Below are 17,383 nucleotides of genomic sequence, written 5' to 3' on the forward strand. Positions count from 1 at the left end.
TTGTTCTATGTCTAAAATCCATATATGATTGAGTATATACCATGTTTGTCTTTTTGTGACTGGGTTACCTCACACAGAATGGTTTCTTCTAGTTCCTTCGAATTTTTGCTTCTAAAGCAAATACCTATTAAATTATTTCTTTATCATTATGACAGTGTGATACTCTGCTAATTTGGTATATTTCGAGCAGGGCTTGAAAGAAAGCAATATTTATTTCTACAACCCAAGCATATTTTTTATTTTGTTTTATTGGGACAGGGTTTCTCTGTATTGCTTTGGAGCCTCTCTTGGAACTCACTCTCTAGACTAGGCTGGCCTGGAACTCACAGAGATCCACCTGCCTCTGCCTCCTGAGTGCTGGGATTCAAGGCATGCACCAGAAAAGCCCAGATCCCAAGCAGATTGTTGTAGGGACCTCTAATAGCCGTTAAAATGTTATCTAGACACCAATCACATTATAGGGGAAGGGCATCAAAGGCATTTTCTCCACTGTTGCTTGGATTCTTAGTTTGGGTGATCCCTGTGGATCCCCTAACATTTCCCCTGTGCCAGACCTCTCTCTCCATACTTGTAGTGTCATCGTCTATCAAGGCATCTCCTTTCTTGCCCTCCTCTATTGCTCCCCTGTCTCAGTCCTCTTGTTCTCCTGCCCCCTCCCCTTCTTCTCTTCCCACTTCCTTCATCTCCACCCATGCCCCCTGCTTCCACTTTGTTCATAGGTTCCTGTCCTCTTTCCTGTTCTTCAAGGGACTGCAAACTTCTCTTGGGTCCTCTCAAATGGACTTTGGGAGCCCATTCCCTGAGATTGGATACTATCGCAGCCCAGATACATGAAAGACGGCCTGGGCCTTCCCCCAAATGATGTGAAGGACATTGAAGTTCCCCAGTGGAGGGCCTCACCAACCTTGGGGAGCAGTTGGGGGACGGGTTGGCGGGGTTGGAGGGAACATGGGAGGGCAGGAGAATGGGGGATATGTAAATATAACTAGTAATTAAATATTTTAAATTAAAGATTTTAAATTAAAAAGCCTAAAATGTTACATAGTTTTATTATTCAAGAATATAATTTAACACTTGGGGAACATGACACAAGCATATCATAAAGAATCAGCAGCAAGAAGCACTTGGGAGCTCTGTTTCACAAGCAGAAATGTGAAGATAAAAATGGAAGCTTTCTTGTAGACACCCAGTATTTGCTGTAAGCCTCTAGATACATGATTAGCACCTAGATACACTGTCTTTCCTTGTCTGTTGTTAACGGGAGGGAGAGATGAGGTAAATAACGTTTTGCCTGGTCTTTCCCACTTGCTTTTTTTGTTCTTGCTGTTAACACAAAGAGGGGAGGGAGAGAGAGAGGGGGGAGGGAGACAGAGAGAGACAGAGAGAGAGAGAGAGAGAGAGAGAGAGAGAGAGAGAGAGAGAGAGAGAGAGAGAAATAGCTGCTGTGGGGAATATCACCATGGTTACCACAGGCTTTTGCTTTACAAGCCTAGGTTTGAGATCTCTCTTCTGATTGGTTCTTGATCCTCTCTGTATTTGACTGCAACCACTCCTCCAATTAGAGGCAGCCATAGGTAATAAAAATCTCTGCAGCTAGCGTTTTTATCAGTCAGGCTCCTGGCTAGAATCCAGGTACCATCTGGTACCTGATCTAGCCAAAGCCTGACTGTAAGCTGTGAAAACAAAAGAAGAACAAGCCTGTACCGTGCAGGTGACAAAGCCAATGAAAACCCAGCATAGCCTGTTTTATGCTGAAATTCCCTGCACTCCGGCTCTGAGTCACAGGCTCCTGCTTCCTGTGTAAGAAATGTGAGCCTGCTTCTGAAGCCTGCTTTTAAAGCTTCTGCTTTAAAATCTGCCATCCATGCCTCTGCCTTGCAGTCCTGCATCATTTGCAAGGAATATTCTGAGAGTTTGGAATCAGTTTCTGACAGAGACCAGAGATGTGCTGTTCCTTAGACTTCCGTGGGGGACCCACAGTGAAGGATTGCTATGGCGAAAGCAGTTTTCACATGGCCACTGAGACTGTCCGAGAGCCTTGACCTTTAACATTTCAGGCATTATCGAACCTGTCACTTAATATCCTCTGTGGGCTAAGACGTGTAACACTGGCAATGTTGTGTATTATCATCCTGCTGCATTCAAGGGACACAGAAGTTCAAATTTTCAGCCTGGTTTCTACAGTAAGATTTCAATTTTTACTGCAGTCTGGCAATTACGAATTCTTACAGTTTTTCTCTCTTCCCTGTGTGTTTATTTCTTTCTAAGGCATGGTATTATCGGAAAAATAATTGTCTGTCTGTGCTGTCCGAATAGTATGTATTGTGTACTCCCACTGAAAGAAATTTACCCGGCAGATTTCCTTGTCAATCTTTCACACTGAATCCCGGTTTTCTGACCAGTGTCTCCTCATTAGCATTCTGTTTCCATGAATTGATTCTTTGTCTTTGTTGCAGTTGCAGGCACAGTCATTCTGCCTGCACAGAAAGACAAAGGCTTTTTGTTACACCAAAGGCAGTTATTATTACATTCTCTGTGGTCCTCACATGCTAAAACTTAACTTCTTATCAGGAAGCAACACAGTAAACAATATGTTCCTTAGGAAATTCTCAGGTTACCAATAAATGGCCGTCAATAGTGTGTGATTTCAGATGGAGTACAGGGATACTGACACAGCCAGGACTCCTGCTTCAATATCCTTGACCATGGTGCCTCTCCACCATATTCATATATTCATTTAGAAAACAAATTATGTTCACTAGAGCCTAGAAGGAAAGTGTTTCATTTCCTGCCTGCAGTTGTCTAACATGAGTTTACTTGACAAAGGAAATGCTGTGAGCACAGGATTGCCTATATCTGAAAACTCAGGAAGTATTTGGGGACATGCATGCCAAAACACAAAATTATGAGCATGTCCTTTTGTTTATTTAATCTGCATGGAAGTCCCTTTAAGATCTTGACAGAAGAAACTGACATGTATTATAGATAAATGTCCAGTACACTGGCTTAGACAGAGTTCTGGCTGAAAAAACAAAACAAAACAAATCAAAACAACAACAAAAAGCAACACAGAAACTTAAAGTTCTATAGTGGTTAAGAGTGCTTATTGTTCATGCAGAAGATAGCAGCTTGGATTACAGCATCCAGATTGGGCAGTTTACTACAGCCTGTGATTCCAGCTCCACAGCATTTGAAATTAATTTTTAAAATAAAGTTGTTTAATGCCATTAGGTAGATTGCATGCATTTAACAGAATGAAGCAAGCAGGCAGATTGAGACAATATAAAACTAGAAGTTCTGGAGGTAGGAGGAAAGTCAAGTGTCTCATGCAAATAGAAGAGGGTATCAGATCTCCTTACAGATGGGTGTGAGACATCATGTGGTTGCTAGGAATTGAACTCAGGACCTTAGAAACAACAGGCAGTGTTCTTAACCCCTGAGCCATCTGTTTTCTTACCTTTGTGGTTACTCACAGACATGAAAGTACACAGTACAATGTCTTATTTGGGTCTTAAAATGAGCTAGTCAGTACAATTTCTCATTTAGCCCCACCTTCTCTGATGATGTCTAAAATGTAATGATAGGGTAAATGGTAGGACCCAGGGTGCTTTTAAAACATCCATCTCAAAGTTCAGCAGAATCTTATTTTGGGACAATTCCATCCCTAAATAGTACTGGAAAACCTTGTTAATTTGGTGTATCCGTGGCTCAGTCTTCTGTTCTCCCCAGGAAATGTGCTCAGGTTTTATCCAAATGAACAAATTCCCTCAAGTAACCTTTTTTGGGGACTTGCTTCCAGGATTTTAGAAGACTTCCACTCAAGTTAATATCCCAAATAACAATAATGGAGAAAGAATTGGAGGTGGGTATAACTATCCTTCATTCTTGTTGATCCCATCTGAGTGAAGAGACCTACACCTCCATGAATGGTACAGTTCAGGCCCCTAGTAAGTTTCCAACTCCAGGCGGAGTAAGGCTGAGTAGGAAAATTCTACTTCCCTAGATTTGTGAAGTTTTGTCTACTATGGCTGTATGGAGATTTCTCTTGAATTATCCAGGGATGAGGTATGTGACTGGGAATGGAGTCCATGGAAACAACGCATTTCCAGTATTGAGTAACAGATCACTGGTTTTCCTTGATACAGCCAGGCACAACCAGTACAGGCAGTCACTCCTCTGTTGAATCCTTTGGTCCCCCAGAAGCAGATGCTGACACATAAACTGTGAACGGCTAAGTGAGACCATTTAGCATTTGTACTTTTGTTTTTATTTCATAGATGCTGTGACATAAACAAGATGAGCATTCAAGTGTCAATATAATCTAAGTAAATGTAGTAAGCTATTGAGCCATTGTTTATTTGCTTGCTTACAGATTATGAATTAGAGGGAAAAGTGCTGAGGAAAAATGTGCTTCCTTTTTTTGTGAATCACATATCTTTGAATTGTGGCTTACGCCTTTGACATTGGACCCACAGTCATAGTGGGTGTATTGGATTAGATAGGAAAATGAAGGTATTGGCTTCTTATTTATCTCTAGTTGGACAACAGTAGAAGTAGGCCCAGATTAGACCAATAGTAAAGAGGATAGCTTCTACAGCCAATCCTTTAAAGGCATTATGTATTAGAAGGAAATGATCTAGAAAAACATCAAATGATTCCCCTTAGTTCCCACATTGAAACATAAAATGGGGAAATTAGTGAGCCACCATGTAGATATTATACTTTGTTTTTCCTGGTGAATTTTATTTTTTAAATTTAGTTATTTAATTTAGAAACAAGATTACTTTACATGTCAATCCCTGTTCCATCTCCCTCACATTCTCCTATGGCCCACATCCCACTCCCATTCAGTCCCCAGGGAGGGTGAGGCCTTCCATGGGGCACCATAAAATTCTGTCACATCATTTTGGGGAAGGCATAGGCCCTCATCCCTGTATCTGGGCTGAAATAGTATTCCTCTGTGTGGAATGGGCTCCCAAATCCATTTGTGCACTAGGGATAAATACTGGTTCCACTGTCAGACATCCCATATACTGCCCAGGCCTGTCTAACTGGCACCCACATTCAGAGGGCTTGGTTTTGTTCAATGCTGGTTCCCCAGCTTTATAACTGGGGTCCATGTGCTCTTATTTGCTCAGGTAAGCTGTTTCTGTGGGTTTCCCCAGCCTGGTCATGACCCCGTTCGTTCATTATCACTCCTCCCTCTCTACAACTGGTGCTTAGCTCAGCTCAGTGCTTAGTTGTGGGTGTCTGCTTCTGCTTCCATTAGCTACCGGGTTATTCTCAATTAATGTCAGATTCCATAGAATAGTAAGATCAAGGACAAACATGGAAATTGCTAGAAATACAAAAAAGATTTAACACAGAAAATAATCACTCATTGACTCGATCATTTGATTGATATGTGACTTAGGAGAAGGGGGGGTCACTCTGAATGTTTTGGAAACAACACAATTGAGCAATATTGGCAAACAAATCACCTTAAGTACTGAATGATACCAGGTAGTGAAAGCAGAATCAGTCAATGATGCACAGTTTCAAACTAGTCATTAGATACACATGGGCATCACCAGAGAAGGTCCAGTTGAATTTCATATTCAGGAGAACTAGAGATTTGGAACAGTGAGGTCTGAGAGAACCAGGTGTGAGGAAAGCTGTATCACTCAAACTGGGTCACTATGTTTGGTAGTGTCAATTGAGCAGAGATGGAAGGAAAAACTGGATTCCTCCTGAATTTCTATAGTAGTGGGGATATTTAATGGCTTTGCCTAGATGTTTCTTGAATAAGAATGTCGTTAATGTGGGAAATTAACTTACACACATTAATGCAAAAAGTGTCTGTGATACCTGCAGGAGACAGAAGAATTGAAAACCTAAGATAGGCAGGGATTAGGTGGGATTTCCCAAACAACTGTTCTGAATAAAGTGCTCCAAACAAAAAATAATGCCTAATACATGCAGACATCTGTGGACCACACATGAAACAATACATACAAAGTGCAAGTGTTGAGAGTATACATGAATTATGAATATTTCTTTCTAAAATGCATACCAAAATTATTGCTCAATAATCATGACACTGTTAGATAGCTTATGCAAATTGGGTATGTTCAGAACATGGATTGAAAGGAACATTTCTATTTACAATATTGCATCTTATTTCAGGTTCTCATATCAGAAAATGGCCACAGCAAGCAGTAACTGGCATCCCAGTATCACCATCAGTAAGAACTCTGAGTTTTCTTGGACAGCTTTTATAGCATGTTTTGCAAATTCTGTACATGTGAGAAACACTATTCAATCTGACATTGATAATGTACCTCCATATGCAAATAATATGTGATGGGTATTTAAGTACTATTGACTTATTGAAATTACATCAACTTCATATGCAGGCATTATTTTTTCACTAGTAAAGCCAGGAAACATTCAAATATGTCCTGTGGAAGAATTATGAATCCAAAATATCATAACAGTGGATTGTGTTGATTAATTAGGAGATGAAAGTGGAATGACAGAATAGCTCAGATATGCTAGTCCTTAGACCTGACCATGCTTGTAGTAGGCCCCATATACATATGTACAGAGGTGCTTTACCTGAACACAGATGTTACAGCAAGAGAGTAAAGATATGAACTAAGTTTGAAGTAGTGACTTAAGAGGAATTCTACTGCAGGTAATATAGTAAATTCATTCAAAATTTTAGAATTCACATATTAATACTGAACAGAATATTTCCTGAGTATGAATTGGTGCTGTGAAAGGAAAAGTAATGCCAAATACATTTAGACATTGTGGAACCAACCAGAAATAAAATCATGCAAACAACTGTGCAATTGTTGAGAGTAAGCATATATTATAAATATTTTTCTAAAAGGAATATCTGTAATTATTGCTTAATCATCTTGATACTTAATATATGGTATGGAAATTGTTTATGTTCAGAGCAGGGTTTGAAAGTAACATTGCCACTTATAATACAAGCATAACGATTTAGTAATTCATGAACATACATAGGAGAAAAGCTAAAATTCAAGCATTTAAAATGCATTTGGAGAATCTGAATTGGCACAAGAAATAATTCAGCAGACAGATATTCACAGCCCCGAAAAATAATCAGTTGTCTGCAAGCAAAAACAGATGGTTTCACATCAATAGCCAGGATGTATGCCAAAGCAGCCAGACATATCATCACCCCCTACTTGCCACTGGTTGACTTTATTTCCTTTCGGTAATTGGAGGCAGAGTCCAGGACAAATTACACTTTTCACTTCTCATATACTTCCAATTTCACTGCTTCTGATGCAGGGTTCCTTTGATTAGGAGACAGAAATGAATCAACAGTTCTGATGGAGATCTCCACGAGAACATCAGGATTTACCTCTATTGCTGGAATTGAGATCACTCTTCTTATTGGCTCCATGCCCAACTTAAATGTACACAGCCCTTGAATCAAAGGCAAGGGGTGCTTATAAAAGCATCCACAGGGCAGCTTCTTACCAGTCGGGCTCGTGCTATACTCCATGGCTCAGTTGCTCCTGGGTGTATCCCGAGCCCGACTGTACTCTGACCCAGACAAGGCAGACTGCTCCTGACCTCTACAGGAGACAGAACCCAGGGGAATCAGCAAAGTCAGGGATTGTTTCATTCCCAGGCTCCCAAGCACCTGTTCCTGTCTCCCGTATAGGAAGTAGCATTCTGCTTCTGAGATAGTGCTTCTCTTTTAAGATGTGATACCCCTGTCCCACTCTTGAAGTTCTACACCCTCTGCTAAGAAGACAATCCATTTCAGACTTTACTACCTGACAGACAATATGGGAGTCAGGCTCCTTTCTGTTCCCTGGGAGAACCACTGTGTGAAATGTTACAGAGTTGTCAGTTTTTACCAGCAACACTTAGAATCCGTGAAAATATCAAGCAGTAACATTTGCAGATGCCACCCTACCTGTTACTGCAGGCACAATGAAATATAGTACAGGGAATTCACTTGTTTTCATCTTGTTGCCATTTATGCTCACAGTTTGCATTTACCAATCTTTGTATGCATTTCCATCGTATTTTGGCATATAAAAACTCTAGGACTTTGTTATATTTTTCTAGTAAGTGCATTCCTCTCCATGACACCAGGCCAGGTATCAGGTTGGAAATAATTGTTGGAAATCAATTATTTACTGATATTGACAATGTTTTATTATATACATCCCTTGAAATTAATTAAAATTCACAAGTCTTTGTTCTTGGTTGTGGTCTTTTTGTAAATTTTGACCCTGTGAAGATCTGTGTCTGCTACCTCAGACTCTGAATTCCTATATCTGATAGTAAAGTGGAGGCTACAGGACAGCACCATCATCCACCACTTCTGAATCGGTTAGAATCTTTCTGCTTCCTTCTGAAAATACTTCATGAGCCTGTAGTGATGGGGCTCGATGAAGACAAGTAGCATCATCACATAGTAGGACAAAGCCTGTCAGGTCATGAGAAAGAGCCCATCTTCAAATCCTCATTTTATTTCCTATCTGTGATTGAAGTAATAACTGATTAAGGCAATTATTTCACAGATATATTGGTATATCAATATACCATTACAACTTAGTGGAACTCTTTATTCCTCTAACAGAATGAGAGAAATCATTTTTGCATAGGTCTGTGACCGTTCCTGTCCCAGTTTACTGGACATTTTAGCAGTAGTGGATATTTGTTCAATCTCATGGAGTTAATTATTAACTTAAAAGAGTAATTGATTACTCCCATGATATTTAAGCCACTGTGTAAAGAATATGGCTGAAGACTGATCACTATTTTCTGCTAGGGCAGATTCATTGAAGTTTCTAACCAGGGACCAGATGGGTTTCTATTCTATGATAACATAAGTAAGGAGAAATGCCAGAAATTGTTTCTTACCATCGTGTTAGGAGATATAACCATGATGTGGAAATGCTTTTTGAGGCTCTAGTGAGGGTCTATGGGAATGCCCTTAGCTACCAAGTGATCAAAGTAACTCTGGTAACTAAGAGAGATATCACTTCTATCCCTTCATGGTATAAGACATGCAGTTATTAAACATACCTCTCCAAGTATTTTCTCAGTGCCTATTAAATACATTCTTATGTGTATATATGTATATTCATATTTATTTGTATATATACGTTTTTTTCAATCTGTTTACATATATATGTGTGTGTTTCTGCATCTTTGTCCTATTTGAGAATTCATACTTGAGCACATTATTTATGTTATTTCACACATAATTCAGCTTCCTCCTACAATACCATGTCTGTTTTCCTTCATGTCAATATAAATACTACATCTTATTAAAATTATTTTATTCTACATGTAAAATTTTATACCTAAGTAACCCACACAGTGTTGTTAAAGTGGTTTTAATAAGTGATAGTTTTAGCATTTACATTTTTAAAGGACAGATCTGTGAGTAATATTGTAGACTAGAAATGGGTTCTCTGTATCTCAGCGCTCATCATTTGTCTATAACTCTTCTGCTAACTGTGAAAAGTTGAGAGAGATTCATCTGTGTTGGTATGGCAATTTATGCTGTGATTGTGCTAAACATTTTGTTTGGTTGTTTTTGGTTTCTATTGTTTTGTGGTTTTTGTGTATTCAAAATTTCAAAATTCTGTGCTTTAAAATTCCCAGTTCTTCTTTCAAGACACTTTGGTCCAACACAATTTTTTCTTTAGTACCATAAATTGATTTTGCCTGTTCCATGTAAGATTTTATTGGTTTAGTTATAAAGGAGAATTTAGTGTATTTATTGGGTGTGGTTGGACACAATAATGTAAGTCCTTACAGAATTGAGCACTTGTGAAATTGTGTAAAATGTTGTTTTTAGAGAGTTACATTCAATGTGGTTTGTGGCTATCAGGGTAAATTTTGATAACACATCTAGAAATCCTATGGCTTCAGGAAGTTGCAGAGAAAAGCTTTGCTTCTGGGTCCATGGACCATATAGCCATGTATAGCTGACTGGGGTCTAATATTGAGCATGTATAATATATGTCTGCTTCAGTCAAGCAAGCTACAGTGAACTTCAGACATGTCTTTTAGAGCCAAGTTACCAATAAACTAATAAGGCCTAAATGTTGGTAATTTGTAAGATTTGGATAAGTTGGTGAATTCATCAAGTTTACCAAGATTTTTTGTTGTTCGTTAGCTGTCATTTTGACATTAACACAGCAGGAGTGATATGAGTAGAAATGATATGTTTATTAATGGCTTAAGGAACAGTATCTAAGTATTCTATAGTGTAAGAAATTGGTAAAGTAACCTTATTAACAGAACATATAACTAAGATGCAGATATTTATATGTGCATTCATAATTATTTTACTATAAATCATGGAATATATCTCATGAGGCTTGCAATTCAAGATGTGCACCACCAATGACTTATCTCTATAATTGAGATTTACTTTGCCTTCTGAATCCTCAGGGAAGGTTTAATAAATAATAATATGTCATCACAAGGGAACAACTAATTAACCCATGTTTGAATCCGGAAGCCATTAGGTTATCGAAGTGGCTTTTATTATTTAATCAGCTGATGAAAGAGGCATGGCAGATTTCCTCCTGTATACTAGCTCTATTCAGGGAAGGTACTGAATATTCACAAAATTGTAATATTCTATGAAATTTCATTCACATGAACTTGAAAAAGTTATGCTGAGTTAGGAAACCTGCACCCAGAAACACAAACATACTAAACAGTCACTTCTTAGTGGATAGTAGTTATAAAGCAAAGTTTTCAATAAATCTGCAGTCCCAGAGAAGTTGGGTTACAATGAGTACCCTAAAAGGGATGCATGTATTGCCCTCCAAAGTGTAATCTCCTGTGTAAACTGGGGGAAGGAATATTGATTGGAGAAGAACTCTAGTGAAGGGAACGTCATGACATGTTGATAATTATAGTCAACTAGGGAAATAACCAGACATCCTCGATATTGACCCCAACTAACAGTCTAAGCTTTAGTTGTGAAGCTAACTTAAATGCCCTTCTCTGATAATGATAATGATGACTACCTCATACATCATCCTAGATCCTTCATTAAGTGGCTGAAGGAAGCAGGGGAAAACACCCACAGCTAAACATTGAGCTGAACTCTGGAAACCAGTTGAAGAGAGGGAGAAATGATGAGCAAAGGGGTCATAATCAGACTCGAGAAACCCACAGGGACAGCTGACCTGAACAAGGGGTTGCTCATGGATACCAGACTGATAGCTGGTAAACCAGCATAGGACTGTTCAAGATCTCTTAAGAGAGAATTCCAGTTTGCAGGTCTGGGCAATCTATGGGGTCTCTGGTAGTGGACCAGTTTTATCCCTAGTATAGGAATGGAATTTGGGAGCCCTCTCCACATGGAGAGATACTCTTTCAGCCTAGACTCATGGGGGGGACGGGGAGTCTAGGCACTGCTCCAAATGATACAGCACTTTGAGAATTGCCCATGGGGAGCAGAAAGAGACTGTGAGGGGGTGGGGGAGCAGGTGAGGAGGGGAGGGAGAGGGAACTGGGATTGACATGTAAAATGTGTATTGTTTCTAATAAAAAATAAAATAACTTCAGTCATAAAATACCATATAAACTAAAATATATGCTCATTATAACAAGCGCTATATTTTGGAATTTGCTTAATATTTTAAGATTAATAATTATTTTCATACTTTGATTACAGTTATTCATGCACATTGTAGTTAAGTTCTGATAACTTAAAGATTTAGAGCTTTTTATGTCATTTATTTTGATTTAACTACAAAGATAAGTGCAAACCAGTACGTAAATGATGTGCTAATAAAATGATAGCTTTGAATGGGAAAAATAATATTCAAATATGAATATATCACAACACTGAAAAAATTCATGGCAAATGCATGCAGACATGTTTGAGATGAACTATAAATAAAGTCATATAAATATATTAAAATTAATATATATATATATATATGTATATATATATAATGTATATATATAATATTTCTTTCCAAAAAGAATAGTGCAAATTATTGCTTAATCTTCAGGACATTGTTGGATACAGCATGCAAATTTTTCCCTTCAGAGCAAGGCTTGAAACTAATAATTTCATATATTATTTCAGTATCTCTTTCAGTCACTCGTGAATAGATAATATGGAGAGAAGCTAAATTTCAAACATTTAGCATGGTATTTGGGAAGCTGAAATGACAAATCAGGAAATATTAGCAGCAAACAGCAATTGGCAGCCCAGTCACAAACACTCAGTGCAGGGAAAAACAGAAACATTTTTTATAGCTAGTCGGGATGTAGGTAGAAGCAGCTGGATATACAGCAACACCCTGCTTTGAACAGATTTGTTCATTCCTATGATAACTGGAGTCAAAGCCAAGTTAACCAATATTTTTTTCTGGCATCCATTTTCAGTTCAGATGCTTAAGCTGCCATACACATTGAGGTGGGAGAGAGAAATGAGTCAGCAGCCCGGATGGAGATCTCCAAGGTAACTACATGGTTTGCCTACATTGCTTGAAATGAGATCACTCCCCTTATTGGCTCTTGGTCTTTGCTCAATTTGAAGACACACAGTCCTTCAATCAGGGACAAAGAGTGTTAACAATAGCATGACCAGTGCAGGAACTTACTCAGTAGATCCTGGATATAGTCAGAGGCTGACTGTACAAGGACACAGACAAGGCAGACTGCTGCTGACATCTACAGGAGACAGGGCTTATGGGAATCAGCAAATGCAGGGATTGTTTGATTCCTAGCACAGGAGGGCTTGCGCTGAAAACTTCTACTTACAATGTAAGCATTTCATTTCAGGCATTTATGTACATATATTGGAGAAAAGCTAAAACTGAAGCATTTAGCATTGCTAAACTGACAGGGCATATCGGAAAATGTAAGCCACAAGAGTCTCTTGGCAGCCCAGATTCACAGTCAGGCATCTCCAGGCAGAATTGGTAGCTTTTATTTTGATAGCCAGGATGTTGCCCCGAGCATCCTGATTCATGTGCATTCCTACCTGCCGCCTGTTCCATTTTTTTTCTTTTTGATTATTGGAGTTTTGTCTAGTGTAAATTATGGTTTTTCATGTCGTGCTTTAATTTTGATGCTTCTCTGGCAGCACACGTTAGTTGGGAGCGAGAGATGAATCAGCAGTCCTGATGGAGATCTCCAAGAGAACATCAGGATGTGCCCCCAGTGCTTGCATTGTGATCACTTTTCTTATTGTCTCAATGCCCATTTTAAATATACACAACCCTTCAATCCGAGGCAAGGAGTCCTAATAAAAGTGTCCACTGTGAGGCTTCTTACCAGTTGGGCTCAGACTATTCTCCAAAACTCAATAGATAATGGGTATAACCAGAGCCTGGCTGTACACTGACACAGGCAGACAGCTCCTGACATCCGCAGGAGTCAGAGCCCAAGGGGATTAGCGAAGGCAGTCATTTTTTTGCTTCCCAGCATAGGAGGGCTTTCGGTGAACCTTTCCACTTACAATCTAAGTATGTATTTCATACACTCATGTACATATAAAGAGAAAACTAAAATTCCAGCATTTTTCATTACATTTGAGCAATCCCAAACAGCATACCAAAAAAAAAAAAAATGTCAGTAACAAGAAGCTACTGGCAAGCTAGAAACACAGGTGCCTCCAGGGAGAAACAGAGCTTTCATGTAGATAGCAATGATGCTTGCTGAAGCAGCAGATATATGATCAGCCTTTACATGCCACAGGTTGTTTTCTTTCATTTTGAAAATTGGCATCAGAAACCAGGGTAAATTGCACTTTTGTCTTTTTTGTCTTTCATACTTTCACTTTCACTGCTTCTCCTTCATCACAGTTCAAGGTGGGAGGGGAAATGAGTCAGCAGCTCTGATTCAGATCTCCAAGGGAACCACAGGAGTTGCCTCCAGTGCTGGAAATGAGACCACTCTTCTCATTGGTTCCTATTTGATAATAAATTTGAATGCACACAATCCTTCAATCAGGGACAGGGAGTGCTTATAAAAGCGAGAGTCCTGTGGCTTCTAAGCTGCCAGGCTCTGGCCATACCCAGGAAACAGTAGCTCCTAGGTATGGCCAGAGCCACTGAACCAGACAAGGCAGCCTGATCCTGACATCTATAGGAGTCAGTTCCAGTGGCAATCAGCAAAGTCAGGGATTGTTTGATTTACAGCATTACAGCTCCCAGTCACTGATCCTGTCTCCTCTGCAGGAAACAGCATCCTGCTTCTGATGCTTCTGCTTCTCTTAAGACATTTTGTCGATGTCTCAGTTTTGAAGTGTTGTTTCATGTGCAAGGCAGATAATTCAGTTTGGACATTAATGTGTGAAAAGCACTAGGAAGTCAGGATCCTTTTTGTACATTGGAAGATCTACTGTGGGAATTTCTATGCCATTGTCAGTTTTCCTACATATCATAGAGTCTGTGAAAAAATGAAACAGTAACATTTGCAGATAATACCCTACCTATCACTGAAGCACTAGTTGTACCTTCAAGTGTAGTGTAGAAAATTTTCTTGTTATCTTCATGTTGCCATATATGGTCACAGGTTCAATTTTCTAATCTTTGTTCATATATCCTGTGCATTTTGGCATATACATACTCTTCTTTCTTTCTTGTCAACCAATTGAGGACTATGATATCAGGTAATGCTTGAGCTTGGTTGGAAATCAATTATTTACTGATGATAATAGATTGGTATTACATATTTCTCTTGAAACTGATTAACACACCAGCATATTTTGTTCTTTGTTCTTGTGGATTTGTATGTTGAGATTCCATGCAGATCTTTTGCCTGTTATATTAGACTCTGAATCCCTGTGTCTGTAATAAACTCTGCAAAATTAGAGCAGGGCTACATTGCTGAGGACAACACCCTCACATTCATTGAACATGGAGGGCATGCTAGTGTTTTCGTGGAGCCTTCACACATACATTTTACTGTTTGATATAGAAAGGTTCTCTGATTGAAACTCAAAGAGAAACGTGTACCCCAACCACAAAAACTTTGACCTAAAGCAGGCCCTTAATACAAGATTGTTAAGGCAATGGTCTGACAGATCTTTTTAAAATTGCAAATCAATGTCAGAATTAACTTGAGGACAACTCTAGGAGTTGGAGCCCATGGACTGCTACTGCTTGGATGGTCAGGTAGTCAGACATAGACAACCAAGAAGCCTGGGTAATTATTAAACAGAATTTGCCTGAAAACTGAATTGTTTTCTAATGATATTCTGCTATCCTCAAACATCTGTTTCTTGTCCATACATTGTCAGAAAGTCTTCCTACTTTAACAGATATAAATGGATACAAACACCCACAGTCTGACATTACACACAGAGAGAAATTAAATTGGAGGTCTCCATCGGTTCCCTACTCTCTAACCTTCCTGAATCACATGAACAGTTGGCAGGAAGATTGTAGGTTTCAGATGGAGTAGAGGGTCCCAGGAGCACAGGATCATCTGAATCAAGTAAGTAGCATTTACTTGTGTTCACAAAGACTCAAATATCAAACGCAGGGCCTGGATTTTTTGTACTAGGTCCCCAGCATGTATGTTGTACTTCTTTGCTGTTTTTCTTTTTTTCTTTTTTTTTTGGTGAGATGCCTAACTGTGAGAACAGTTCCATATTTTACTCTTTTACATCGTCTTGTGATTCTTTACTAATATTGGGATACCTTATCCAGCCTTAGTGTGATGGCTTCTGGATTGCATTATTGCCTTTTGTTCTATCATATTCTTTTGAAGATGGGTTTCGATAAAGTATATCCAGTGAATAGGGTAGCTGATGAGTTGCTGGGAGAAACAGAGATAGGGAAAATTGTATAAGAGAAGAATATATTTTCTGTTTAAAAATATTTCAGCTTGCCAATAAGATGTAAAATTCTCTAAGCAAATTTTTTTCCACATATCCAAGGATATGTCCTACAACTTGTGTTTTCAAGCTGATGACAGGTTTAGGCAGATTCCTGCCAGAAAATGAGGACTGTCCTGATACTAGTAAAATACTATTTCCTCTCCTAGTTAGTTGCAGCATTCTGAAGATTTAATGAAGCAAGTTGGCCCTTAGTGGCAGCATCCTGACATCTGCTGGATCTGGAAGAGAGAGTGATTCTGCAGTTTCCTATAAAGAATTAACTCTGGGAACATTTAGGCTTGTTTGAAGTTAAACACTTGCTTGCAGTAAGATAAGGTTTCAATTGACCAGGGGCTCTATTCCTTACATTGTGTCTTCATTTTCAGGAGATTGAGGGATATCTGAAATAAACATTTCTACTCATCAAATACATCTTTCCTGCATGGTAAATGTTCTACACCACTGGTTTCACAAAAATGTAAAAAAATTAAAATGGAATATCTCATAGTTTTAAAGTAGTCACACATCAAGTTGCTGTCATAGGAAAAGATCTCAGCAGACCCTTGGTGGATGAACTACATCCCTGACTTATTAAAGCTGTCTGAGGATCAGTCTGTCTACAACAGCATATATAGCTACCTTAAAAGATTCTGTGGGCCACAGGAAACATCTTAGAATTTACTCGTGAACAGAGCAAGTGTCTAGTTTCAATGCAACACAATGATTCATTCATATTATCAACATTATGTAGTGATATGCTAAAATTCAGTATTTATAAACAGAGACTCAGATTCTAATACAACAATAAAACAAAAGTCATTGTTTGTTGGAGTTACCCACTGCTTCTGGCCTCGTTGCAATCTCTCTGATTCCTTTTCAATATAGTCTTCAATGGATGGGTTTTGCGGAACATAGCGTTTAGCTCCTAATGCACCAAAGTGTCATTTTTTTCTATGCATAACCCACCTGAGCCTCTCAGTGTTATTCATTATGAAGTGCAAGTAGAAGCTTCTCAGATGAGGATCAAGTGATGTACATGTCTAGTTATACAGGAATGTATCAGTAGGCTTCCTTCTATCTCTGTATTCCTCTTCCTTAATAAGAGCAGACTGATTTTCCACAGGCATACTCTCAGTACTTTAGCTCAGTACTTTACCCTGAGTACTTTAGCTGTTGAAATAATAGGCAGCAGAAATATAGATATTGAAAAGTGACGTCTGAATAAAAAAACAGGTATGAGGAAATATATGTGTGTTGACTGGGTCACTGGAGTTGGTAGACTGCTCTGAGCAGAGACTGAAGAAAAAACTGATGACCCCTGTATTTCTAGATTAACATTGAGATTTAATTGCCTTGAGAGATATTTCTTGAAGCAGAATGTCTTTAAAGTTAAAATGCCTCATAAGATCAAATTGTCTTTACAATGCAAAGAGTGTCTGTGTGACCTGCAGGAAATATAAAAATTGAAAATCAAGGGAAGGCAGGATTTGGTGGGGTTACCCATACATCTGTTCTGAATAACCTGCTTCA

The 17,383-nt window shown here is 38.8% G+C and overlaps 1 long non-coding RNA gene and 1 other non-coding gene across 2 annotated transcripts in view; both read left to right on the forward strand.

Moving 5' to 3' along the window:
• The window catches only part of LOC103163195, a 202,762-nt gene that overhangs the window by 86,796 nt on the left and 98,583 nt on the right, over positions 1-17,383 (forward strand). Inside the window, exon 9 of the long non-coding RNA XR_004769177.1 lies at positions 12,409-12,484. This is a non-coding gene — a long non-coding RNA (uncharacterized LOC103163195). The remainder of the gene's footprint in view (positions 1-12,408; positions 12,485-17,383) is intronic.
• Positions 1,601-1,680, forward strand: Mir344 (microRNA mir-344). The gene has a single exon (NR_105217.1). It is a non-coding gene; the product is annotated as a microRNA mir-344 (primary transcript).

This window comes from Cricetulus griseus, chromosome 3, assembly GCF_003668045.3.
Source record: "Cricetulus griseus strain 17A/GY chromosome 3, alternate assembly CriGri-PICRH-1.0, whole genome shotgun sequence".
Lineage (NCBI taxonomy): Eukaryota > Metazoa > Chordata > Mammalia > Rodentia > Cricetidae > Cricetulus > Cricetulus griseus.